Below are 12872 nucleotides of genomic sequence, written 5' to 3' on the forward strand. Positions count from 1 at the left end.
TCTTAGCTACTGTGAATTATGGTGCAATGAACATGGTGTGTGTATATCTCTTCCAGATAGTGATTTTGTTTGCTTCAGATCATACCCAGAAGTGGGATTTCTGGACCATATGATAGTTCTATTTTCAATTTTTTGAGGAAACTGCATACTGTTTTTCATACTCGCTGTACCAATCTACATTCCCACAACAGTGTACAAGGGTCCCTTTTTCTCGGCATTCTCACCAACACCTGGTATCAGTTGTCCTTTTGAAGACAGTTGTTCTAACAGCTATGAGGCAATATCTCATTGTGGTTTTGATTTGTGTTTCCATGAAGATGTTGGGCACCTTTTCATGTACCTGTTGTCCATTTGTATATCTTTGGAAAACTGTTTATTCAGTTTTTAATCAGGCTTTTGCTTCTTCGTTTGTTTTGTTTCTTGCTATGGAGTTGTATGAGTTCCTTATATATATTTTGGGTATTAGCCCCTTATCCTCTCCCATTCTGTAGGTTGCCTTTTAATTTTTTTGATATTTCCTCTGCTGTGCAGAAGCTTTTTTGTTTGATGTAATTCCATTTGTTTATTTTTGTTTTTGTTGCTTTTGCTTTGGTGTCATATCCAAAAAAAAAAAAAAAAAAACCTGTTGGCCTTCTGTATGTCTTTGGAAAAATGTCTCTTCAGGTCCTCTGCCCATTTTAAAATCAGATTATTTGTTTTTTTGGTGTTGAGTTGTATAAGTTCTTTAGATATTTTAAGTATTAACCCCTTATCAGATATATCATTTGCAAATATCTTCTTCCATTCTGTAGGTTGCCTTTTGTTTTGTTGATGATTTCCTTCACTCAATAAAAGCCTTTTATTTTGGTGTAGTTCCAATAGTTTAATTTTGCTTTTGTTCCCCTTGCCCAGGAGACATAGAAATGTTTCTACAGCCAGTGTCAAAGAAATTACTTCCTATATTTTCTTTTAGGAGTTTTATGGTTTCGGGTATCACACTTAGGTCTTTAACCCATCTTGAGTTTATTTTTATGGATGGTGTAAGAAGGCGGTCCAGTTTTATTCTGTTGCAGGTAGCTGTCCAGTTTTCTAATGCCATTTATTGAAGAGGCTGTCTTTTCCCATTGTATATTCTTGTCTCCTATGTTGTAGATTAATTAACCATACAAGTGTGGATTTATTTCTGAATTCTTTATTCTGTTGCATTGGTCTCTGTGTCTGTTTTTGTGTCAGTGACATACTGTTTTGATTACTGTAGCTTTGTAGTATATCTTAAAAACTGGGATTGTGGTACATCCATCTTTGGTCTTCTTTTTCAAGATTGCTCTGCTATTTGGGGTCTTTTGTGGTTTCATATAAATTTAAGGATTATTCTTGCTAGGTCTGTAAAAAATGTAGTATTTTGATTGCATTAAATCTGTAGATTGCTTTGGGTAGTATGGATATTTTAACCATATTTGTTATTCCAGTCCATGAACCTGAAATATCTTTCCATTTGTTCGTGTTGTCTTCAATTTCTTTCATTAATATTTTATAGTTTTCAGAGTATAGGTTTTCACTTCCTTGGTTGTTTGTTCCTAGGTATTTTGTTATTTTTGGTGTAATTGTAAATGGGATCATTTTTCTAATTTCTCTTTCTGCTACTTCATTATTAGAATATAGAATTGCAACAGGTTTTTGTATGTTAATTTTATATCCTGCGACATTACTGAACTCATTTATCAGTTCTAATAGTTTTTTGGTGGGTCTTTAGGGTTTTCTATATAGTATCATGTCTTCTAAAAATAGTGAAAATTTTACTTCTTATTTACCAATTTGGATGCCTTTTATTTCTTTTTGTTGTCTGATTGCAGTGAATAGGTCTTCCAGTAGTATGTTGAATAAAAGTGGTGAGAGTGGACATCCTTGTCTTGTTCCTGATCTTAAGGGAAAGGCTCTCAGTTTTTCACCATTGAGTATGATTTTTAGCTTTGGGTTTGTCATATATGTCCTTTATTATGTTGAGGTATGTTCCCTCTAAACATATTTTGTTGAGAGTTTTTAGTCATGAATGGATGTTGTACTTTATCAAATGCTTTTTTCATCTATTGAGATGATCATATGGTTTCTATCTTTATTAATGTGATGTCATGTTAATTGATTTGCAAATATTGATCCACTCTTGCATCTCTGGAATAAATCCCGCTTATCTTGGTGAATGATTTTTTAAAATATATTGTTGGATTCAGTTTGCTAATATTTTGTTGAAGGCTTTTTCATCTATGTTCATCAGAGATATTGGCCTATAGTTCTTTTGTTTGCTAGAGTCTTTATCTCATTTTGGTATTGGGGTAATGCTGGCCTCATAGAATGAATTTGGAAGCTTTCTTTCCTTTTCTATTTTTTGGAACAGTTTGAGAATAGTTATTAACTTTTCTTTAAATGTTTGGTAGAATTCACCTCTGAAGCCATCTGGTCCTGGACTTTTGTTTTTTGGGAGTTTTTTGATTACTGATTCAGTTTCTTTACTGGTTATGAGTCTGTTCAAGTTTTCTACTTCTTCCTGTTTTAGTTTTGGTAATTTATATGTTTTAGAAATTTATCCATTTCTTCTAGGCTGTCCAATTTGTTGGCATATAGTTTTTCATAATATTCTTTTATAATCCTATTTCTGTGGTGTTTGTTGTTATTTCTCCTCCTTCATTTCTGATTTTATTTATTTGAGTCCTCTCTTTTTTTTTTTTTTTTTTGATGAATCTGGCTAAAGGTTTTTCAATTCTGTTGATCTTTGCAAAGAACCAGCTCCTGGGTTCCTAGATCTGTTCTATTTTTCTTTCTCTATTTCATTTATTTCTGCACTATTCCTTATTATTCCCTTTCTTCTACTCTCCTTGGGCTTTGTTTGTTCTTCTTTTTCTAGCTCCTTTAAGATTAAGGTTAGGTTATTTGCTTTGTAAGATTAGGTTGCTTATTTGAGATTTTTGTTCCTCTAGTTAGGCTTGTCTTGTTATAATCTCTTTTAGAATAGCTTTGGCTGCATCCCAAAGATTTTGGACCATTGCGTTTTCCTTTTCATTTATCCCATGTGTTTTTTGATTTCCTCTTTAATTTCTAGGTTGACCCATTCATTATTTACTAGCATGTTATTTAGCCTCCATGTTTTTGTGTTCTTTCCAGATTTTTTCTTGTCATCCATTTCTAGTTTTATACAGTTGTTGTAGAAAACTTCTACAAAAGATTTGAATCTTTTTGAATTTATTGAGACTTTTTTTGTGGCCTAACATTGATCCAATCTAGAGAATGTTTTACGTGCACTTGAAAAGAATGTATATTCTGCTGTTTTTGGATAGTATGTTCTGAACATATCTGTTAGGACCATCTGGTCCAATGTGTCATTCAAAGCCACTGTTTCTTTATTGATTTTCTGTCTGGATGATCTATCCATTGATGTAAATGGGGTGTTAAAGTCCCCTATTATTATTTTATTACTGTTGATTTCTTCTTTTATGTCTGTTAATAGTTGCTTTATGTATTTGGTGTTGCCATGTTGGGTGCATAAATGTTTACAATTGTTATAACCTCTTGTCAAATTGTTCCCTTTATCATTATATAGGGTCCTTCTTTGTCTCTTGTTAGAGTCTTTTTAAAAAAAATTTTTAATTAAGTAATCTCTATGCCCAATGTGGGGCTCAAACTCACAACCCTGAGATTAAGAGTCACATGCTGTTGTGACTGAGCCAGCCAAGTGCCCCCCAACAGTCTTTGTTTTAAAGTTTATTTTATCTGATATAAGCATTGCTGCCCCAGCTTTCTTTTTGCTTCCATTTGTAAATGTTTTTCCATCCCTTCACTTTCAATCTGCATATGTCTTTACATCTGAAGTGAGTTTCCTGTAGGCTGCTTATAGATGGGTCTTGCTTTTTTATTGGTTCAGTCAGAATATGTCTTTTGATTGGAACATTTAGTCCATTTACATTCAAAGTAATTATAGATAGGTATGTACTTACTGACATTTTCTACCCCCCTTTCTCTCTCTTCTTCTGCAATCCCTGCAACATGAATGTTATTATGCTTCATGATGCCACTGAGTTCCCTTAACCTAGTGTCATTTTTTATTGTTCTTTTTTTCTTTTTGCAGTTTAGTTTGGTTGCTATCCATTATTCTGTCTTCCAAATCACTGATAGTTCTTCTGCCTTTTCTAATCTGCTAATCATTCTCTCTAGTGTATTTTTAATTTCAGTTATTGAGTTCTTCATCTCTGATTGGTTCTTCTTTATAATTTCTCTCTCTTTGTTGAGGGTCTCATTGACCCTGCACTCTTCTCAAGTCCAGTGAGTATCTTTATGATTATTACTTTAAGTTATCTATCAAGCATATTACTTGATATTACTATTTTGTTTAGGTCTCTTGCTGTGGTTTTGTCCTATTCTTTCATTTGGAACATATTCCTCTGTCTCCTCATTTTGTCTAACTCTCTGATTGTTTCTCTATATTAGGAAAGTCAGCTACATCTCCTGCTCTTGCTGGTCGTGGCTTTATGAAGAAGAGGTTCTGTTGTGTCTTGCAGTGTGGTGTTCCCTTGGTGCTGAACTTGGTGCTTCAGGGTGTCTCCTATGTAAGTTGCATGCACCCTACTGTTGTCGCTGAGCCACATTTGCCTTTAGTTCAGTAGGTTATAATGGCCCACCTTGCCTGTTGTGGGCTGGGTTTTGTCCCCGTTCAGTTAAGGGGCCAGTCTTGGGCCACTGATGGCTTGTAATTGGGTGATATGAGCAATCAGAACATCAATCTGCCCTCAGCTGTTTTGCTGGGGCTGCAGTGACCCTGAACTGTAGGGTTCTCTCCCTGTGCTGCCTATTAAAAGTTTTTGTTGTGAGCAGGGTCAGCAGTTGGATCATGTGCTACCCAGGCTGCAGATGCACTGATTTACAGTGCACTGCCAGTTATAAAGTTCATTTGCTGGGTCTGCAGTTGAACTGGTGTATGTGGTTATCTTCCCCTCTCCCCAGAGCAGGAGTCACTTTGGAGTGGCTCTGGTCCTTGCCAGGGCTGCTTGTAGGATGAGACACAGCAGGAGCCACTTTGGAGGGACTCCTGCCAAGTGGGGTGGATTGGTTGGGACAGATCCTCTGGAGAATGTGGGAGCAGGACACACAGTGTTAGCAAAGTAGTTAAGAGTGTTTGTGTTGATTCCTGCAAATGTCCAGGCTATCTAGGCTTGGGTTGGGTGGGCGGGGGTGGGGGGGCGGCAAGTGCAGGGGGAGAAATGGAGCCTGCCAGCTTTTTTGTTCTTATAGAAATCTTCTAAACATTCCTGACCTTCTAGCACTGGTTCTAAGATTAGTAAATGAATCTTCACATATACCCTAGGTGTTTTTCAAACTGTTCCTTCTATGCTGTATCTTGGGGTGGGGGATTGTTTGTTGTGCTATCTCTCAAAGGACAGGTACTCAGTTTCCTATTGCATCTAGCTCTCCTAGAGCTAAGCCTGCTGATTTTTAAAGTACCCAGAATTAAGCCCTGCTGGCTGTAAAAATTCTCCAAGTTAAGTCCCATTGGTTTTCAAAGCCAGATGTCATGGGGACTCATCTCTGCATAGGTCCCCCATGTTGGGGTGCCTGGTCTGCTCCTCTCCCTTCTCTGTGCTTGTGGTATCCTTCCTGTTTGTGGTTAGTCTTGCCAGGTGTTTGGTTCCCAATCATGTCTCTGCCCCTCCTACCCTTTCTGATATGGCTTCTTCTTTACCATTAACTGTGGAAAGTCTGTTCTGTCCATCTTCATGTTGTTTTCTGGATTGGCTGCACTGATGTAGCTGTTATCTAGGTGTGTTTGTGGGAGAGAAGAATTTAGGATCTCCTACTCTGCCATCTTCCTTAAAGTCAAAAGCTGTTCAATACTCTCAATATATTCTGCCTTATAAATATTTTGGTCATGATATGTGATTAAATGCAAGGACTCAACTATTTTTTTGTGTTCCTCCAAAGCAACTGGCACAGTGCTTGGCCTATAGTGGGTACATAATTCCATAAATTTTTTGTTAATAATTGTTTTTATTTGGATTTCTAATTATGATTTGGGACTAGAGGTTTATTTTTTACTTCTTTTTTAAAACATCTTTAATGAGATATAATTGATATACAATAAACTGCCATAAAGTATATAATTTGTTTTTTTATATATATATATGTATCAATTATATAATCTGTATCAATTATATATATCCATAAGACCATCACCACAATTAAGGCAAAGAATATAATCATCACTCAAAAAGTTTTCTGTGCACCTTTGAAATAGTCCATTCCTCTCCTCCCTTCCCTTTCCCTCCTCCCCTCCCTGTCCCCAGGCAACAACTTATCTGCTTTCTGGAACTGCAGATTTTGCATTTTCTAGAATTTCATATAAATGGAATTATACAGTATGTGCCATTTTTAGTGTTGCCTATTTCGCACAGCATTTTAAAATAAAGTTACTGTGAATATTCATGCACAAGCTTTCATTTCTCTTGAGTATACCTAGGAATGGAATGGCTAGATTATATGTATGTTTCACTTTTTAATAAACTTCCAAAAACTGGATATACTTCCCTACTGGCATTATATGAACTTCCCAGTTATTTTGCATCCATACCCTCACTTGGTATAGTCAATCTTTTTAGTTTTAGATATTCTAAATGTAGTGGTTTTAGTTTGCATTTTCTCAGTGACTGATGATGTTAAGCAGGGCTAACTTGTTATCCATATATCTTCTTTGGTGAAGCGTCTGCTCAAATCTTTTGCTCATTTCTTTTTTTAAAGATTTATTTATTTATTTTAGAGAGAGAGAGAAAGAGACAGAGAGAGAGTGTGTGCCCATGCAAGCAGGGGAAGGGGCAGAGAGAGAGGGAGAGAAAGAATCCCAAGCAGATTCCATGCTGAGTGTGGAGCCCAATGTGGAGCTAGATCCCAAGACCCCAGGATCATGACCTCATCTGTTTGCTAATTTTTTTAGTGGATTGTCTGTTTCTCATTATTGAGTTTGGAGAGTTTTAATATATTTTGTATGAGTCCTTCATCAGATATGTGATTTGCAAATATTTTTTCTTGGTCTGTGGTTTAGTTTTTCATTTTTGGACAGTATTTTTCCAAGAGCAGGTCTAAATTTTGATGAAGTCTAGTTTACTAATTTTTTGTTTTATGGATCATGCTTTTGGAGTAGTATCTAAATCTTTGCCTAACCCAAAGTTACACAGGTTTTTCTTCCATAATTTATTCTAGAAGTGTTACAGAACCTGGACTGGATCGCCTGATGGAAGAACCAAGTGGCACTCAGAGATCTTGGAAAATAGGAGGTTTATTTAATGCCAGCGGGCTCAGAGGAGAGTGGTCTCCAAAGGTCTGAACCCAAGCACAAACAAAGGGGGCAATTTATACACTTCTACTTCTACATACTTGGCACTTTTGACATGTGTGCAAAGCAGGGCAGGGAGAAGGACCCGGAGTGGTGTTCACGGAAAGCAGAGCAGGGAGAAGAACCTGGAAGAGCCCTGGGGTAAGGACTGGGACTCTCTTGCTGGCTTGGTCAGCCATCTTAGGACACAGATTTTCCTTAGCAGAAGTTTTGTAGTTTTAAGTTTTACATTTTAGTTCTATGATCCACTTATGGATCATATGTGGGGCTCTGGGTCAAAGTTCTCTTTTTGCATATGAATGTCCAATTTTACACTATAATTTGTTGAAAAGACTACCCTTTATTCATTGAGATGCTTTTGCAACTTTGTTGAAAATCAAGTGACCCTGTATATATGGGTTCATGTTTTAGTCTGTTCAGAATACCATAGACTTGGTAACTTATAAACAACAAACAGTGATTTATCACAGTTCTATCATGCCCTCATGATCTAATCACCTCCCAAAGACTCTATCTCCTGATACCATCACCTGGGGGTTAGGTTTCAACACATAAATTTAGGGGGAGACAAATATTCAGATCATAGCATTCTGCCCTTGCCTTCAACATTCATGTCTTCTCACATGCAAAATATATTAATTACATCCTAATGGCCCCAAAGGTCTTGATTTGTTCTAGCATCAACTTAGGAATCTAAATCCAAAGTCTCATCTAAATATCATCTAAATCAGATATGGGCAAAACTCAAAGTAATTCATCCTGAGGCAAATTCCCCTTCATCTGTGAACCTGTGAAATTAAATATGTTTTGTGCTTCCAAAATACAGTGATAGGACAGGCATAGTATAGACATTCCCATTCTAAAAGGAATAGGAAAGAAGAAAGGGGTAACAAGTCCCAAACAAGTCCAAAACCTTAAGGCTTAAGAATAATCTTTGGCTGGATGCACTACCCTGTAAGCTCACTGGGGCAGAGGTCCTACCTTTTGGCACACTAGGCAGAGGTTGGGCCCCCAAGGCTCTGGACAGCCTTGCCCTTAGGGCTCTAGGTGGCCAGGCCCTGAGGCAGAGGAAGCTTTGTCCCTGCGCCTATCCCTGCAGCTATTCTGTGCAGTGACTCCACCTCCGTGACAACATTTGAGCTCCCCCGGGCTGGAGTGGGGTGGTGGCTCTACTACTGGGGTAGACCAGTATTCCCAAGGCTCTGTTGGTTATTGCCCTAATGGGGTTTCTCTATGGTCCTGTCCACTATGAGCTTCTGATGGGAGGGGCAGCCCCCAAATCTCTGAAACACCTCTGGGGTCTTTGACAATAGGTCCTGACTTCCATTTAGATGGATGACTAATCTCCCCACTGTCTTGACAATAGCTCCTAGCTTCTGTTGAGATAGCTTATCCATAATAGTCTCTTTATCTAATTTGGCCACACCCTTTTTGTTCTCTCCCCAATAGGATTTCTTTTATTTCCCAATATGGATAGATTGAGAATTTTTCAAATCTTAAATTTCTGCTTCCAGTTTGATTAATAATTCTGTCTGTCACTTCTCTTTTCTTGCATTTTACTGTAAGCAGTCAATAGAAGCCAAGACACATCTTCAACACGTTGCTTATATATTTCCTTGACCAAATATCTAAATTAATCACTCACAAATTCTTATCTTCCACAAAAAAAATAGGACACTAACACAATTCAGCCAAGTTCTTTACCACTTTATGACAAGGATCACCTCTCCTCCATTGTTGAATAATATATTCTTCATTTCTGTATGAGATCTGATAAAGTTAAATTGTATATCAGGACCCACAAAATGGAGGCCACAAATCTAAACCCAAGTCAGCCTGCACTTACAGGAAACACCTGTCAAGAAAACCTAGCATACACAAATCACAATCCACCAACTCACCTTTTGCCAGCTTATTTTACCCTAGACCTGCCAGCCTTATAAGGAAATCCTTGACCTCCTAGTCAGTCATGCCCTGTTACTAAATTGCCTCCTCTAAAATTTGATAAAACTCAATTTTGACCAAAATCTCTTGGAAAAAGTGGTCCATTGCTAATGCACTGATGTTGGATTCCCCAGCCTCCCTAAGTATGAGAAATAAATGTTCGTTATTTATAAGCAACCCAGTCTGTGGTATTTTGTTGTAGCAGCCCAAGTAGACTAACGTAGTCTTTAATTTATTTCAGCAATTGTTTATAGTTTTCAATGTGCAGGTATTGTACACATTTTATCAGATTTATCCTTAAGTATTCATATTTTTGATGCTAGTGCAAATGGTATTCTTTAAATTAAGATCATTTTCTCATTAATGCCTTTGATTAAGAAGAAAGTCCCATTTTATTCCTACTTTGTCAAGAATTAAAACAATTAGGAATGGATGTTGGATTTTGGCAACTCTTTTTCTACCTGAATTGATATTACGATATGGTTTGTCTTTTTTTTAATATTGTTAGTTGTATTGTATGATTTTGAATATTAAACCAACTTGGCATTCCTGGGATAAACCCTACTTGTTCATGATGAATTATTCTCTTACTATACTGTTGAATTTAATTTTGCTAAAATTTTGTTTAGAAGTTTTGCACATATATTCATGAGGGATATTAGTCTGTACATTTCTTTTATTATAGTGTCTTTATCTGGTTTTGTTAAAGAGTAATGCTGGCTGAAAGAATGAGTTAAGATACATTCTCCCCCAAATTTTTTAGATGAGTTTGTAAAGAATTTTTTTTTAATTCTTTTGATTGAGGTTTGGTAGTATATACTTTTCAAGGAATTTATCTATTCATCCAAATCATTGAATTTATGGATACAAAGATAATTACACTGCTCCCTTATAATTCTTTTATTTTCCCTATAATCTGTAGTGCTGTCATTTCTCTCATTCCTGATTTAGTAATTTGTGTCTTCTCTTTTCTTCTGATCATATGGCTAAATGTTTATCTAATTTTTTTACAGATTTTATTTATTTATTTGACAGAGAGATACACATCAAGAGAGGAACACAAGCAGGGGGAGTGGGAGAGGGAGAAGCAGGCTTCCCGCTGAGCGCGACCCTGGGATCACGACCTGAGCTGAAGGCAGATGCTTAGCGACTGAGCCACCCAGGCACCCCAATGTTTATCTATTTTTGTTATCCTCCCAGAGAACCAGTTTTTGGTTTTATTAATATCTTCTATATGTTGGTTTCTTAGTTCATTGATTTCTGTCTGATCGTCATTTATTTTCTTTCTTTTGTTAATTTTTAATTTTGGTCTTCATTTTTTTTTTAGTATATGTGCTGCCGAAGCGAGCACTGGTCTTCATTTTTTTTTTAAAGGTGGAAACTGTGGACATCGACTTGATATATATTCTTTTCTAATATATGCAATTAGTGCTATTTTCCTCTGCTTTACTTCCTCTGCTTTACTAATTTTTATATATGTATTTTCTATCAACTTAAAGTATTTTTACTTTCCTCTTTGGTTTTTTTTCCCTCTTCTTTTTTTTTCTAGATTTGCATTACTTTGGTTTCTAAATATTTGGGGACTTTCCCTGATATCTATTAGTTACTGATTTCCAGTATTATTCAAATGAGATGTAAGAACAATTTTGCATGACTTGAATTTTTATTAATTTATTGGGATGTGTTCTGTGGCACAGAAAATCATCTATCCTGCTCAGTGGTCCATGTGAATTTGAAAGAGATGTGCATTCTTATGTTATTGGATGGAATATTCTACAAATGTCACCTAGATCAAGCTGGTTCCTAGTGTTGTTTAAATCTTCTATATCCTTACTGATCTTCTGTCTACTCCTTCTATCAATTATTGAAAGACTGACTTTAATTTGCAGTTCTATTAGTTTTTGCTTCATATATTTTGAAGGCCTGTATGAAGTGCATAAACATTCAGGACTATTATGCTCTCTTGATAAATTGACATCTTCATCATTATGAAATAATACATTTTAATTCTGGTAATATTCTTTGGTTTAAACTCTGCTTTAGCTAATATTAATATAGCCATTGCAACTTTCATTTGATTTAATGTTAGTATGGTCTATCATTCCATTCTTTTACTATTTATCTATTTTTTTAAAAAGATTTTATTTGTTTATTTGAGAGAGAGAAGGAGCAGGGTGGAGAGGGGCAGAAGGAGAAGCAGACTCCCTGCTGAGCAGGGAGCCGGACACGGGCGGGGCTCCATCCCAGGACCCTAAGATCATGACCTCAGCCAAAGGCAGCTGCTTAACCGACTGAGCCACCCAGGCATCCCATCTTTTACTATTTATCTATTTGTTCCTTTATATTTAAAGTGAGTTTCCTTGCTCTCTTTTCTGGCTGGAACCATTGAGGGTGCAGAAAAGAAGAAAAATAAGGTTCCTGCTATGCCAGAAACCCTTAAGAAAAAGCGAAGGAATTTCACAGAGTTGAATATCAAGTGTCTGAGAAAAAAGTTTGCCCAAAAGATGCTTCGAAAGGAAAGGAGGAAGCTTACCTATGAAAAAGCTAAGCATTACCACAAGGAGTATAGGCAGATGTACAGAACTGAGATTTGAATGGCTAGGATGTCAAGAAAATTTGGCAACTTCTAGGTACCTGCAGAACCCAAATTGGCCTTTGTCATCAGGATTAGAGGTATCAATGGTGTGAGCCCAGAGGATCGAAAGGTATTGCAGCTTCTTCACCTTAACCAGATCTTCAATGGCATCTTTGTTAAGTTCAACAAAGCTTCAGTTAACATGCTAAGGATTGTGGAACCATATATAGAATGCGGGTACCCAAACCTGACGTTGATTAATGAATTGATCTACCAACATGGTTACAGCAAAATCAACAAGAAGCAAATTGCCCTGACAGAGACCACATTGATTGCTCAATCTCTTAGTAAATATGGCATCATCTGCGTGGAGCATCTAATTCACGAGGTCTATACTGTTGGAAAATGTTTCAAAGATGCAAACAACTTTTTATGGCCCTTCAAATTATCTTCTCCAAGAGGGGGAATGAAGAAGAAGACCACCCATTTTGTAGAAGGAGATGGAGATGCTGGTAACAGGGAAGACCAGATCAACAGGCTTATTAGAAGGATGAACTAAGGTATCTACCATGATTATTTTTGTGATCTGGTCAGTTAATAAATAACTACTTTCAAATTGAAAACAAAAATAAAGTGAGTTTCCTTTAGGCAGCATATAATTGGATCTTGCTTTCATATCTAATCTGTTTATTTTCACTTTTTAATGGAAGTGTTTAGAACATTTATATTTAATGGGATCATCTATCATCATATTATCCATTTTCTAATTATCCTATCTTTTCTTTGTTCCTCTCATCTTTTCCTGACATCTTTTTGACTGAGTATTTAAAAAAATTGTTTCATTTCATCTCCCCAGTTGATACATTAGCTATGTCTTTGTTGTATTATTTTAGTGGATGTTTTAGCATTTATATTATATACCCTTAATGTAATGCGGTCTACTGTCATGTGGTATTATACCATTATGTGTATAGTAAGAGAAAAAACATGTTTTCTCTTACTATA

General features: G+C 36.4%; 1 pseudogene; it reads left to right on the forward strand.

Moving 5' to 3' along the window:
• The first annotated feature begins 11682 nt into the window (after positions 1-11682).
• LOC116626524 lies at positions 11683-12426 on the forward strand (annotated as a pseudogene).
• The last annotated feature ends 446 nt before the right edge of the window (positions 12427-12872 follow it).

Source organism: Phoca vitulina, unplaced genomic scaffold (assembly GCF_004348235.1).
Source record: "Phoca vitulina isolate PV1807 unplaced genomic scaffold, GSC_HSeal_1.0 scaffold88, whole genome shotgun sequence".
Lineage (NCBI taxonomy): Eukaryota > Metazoa > Chordata > Mammalia > Carnivora > Phocidae > Phoca > Phoca vitulina.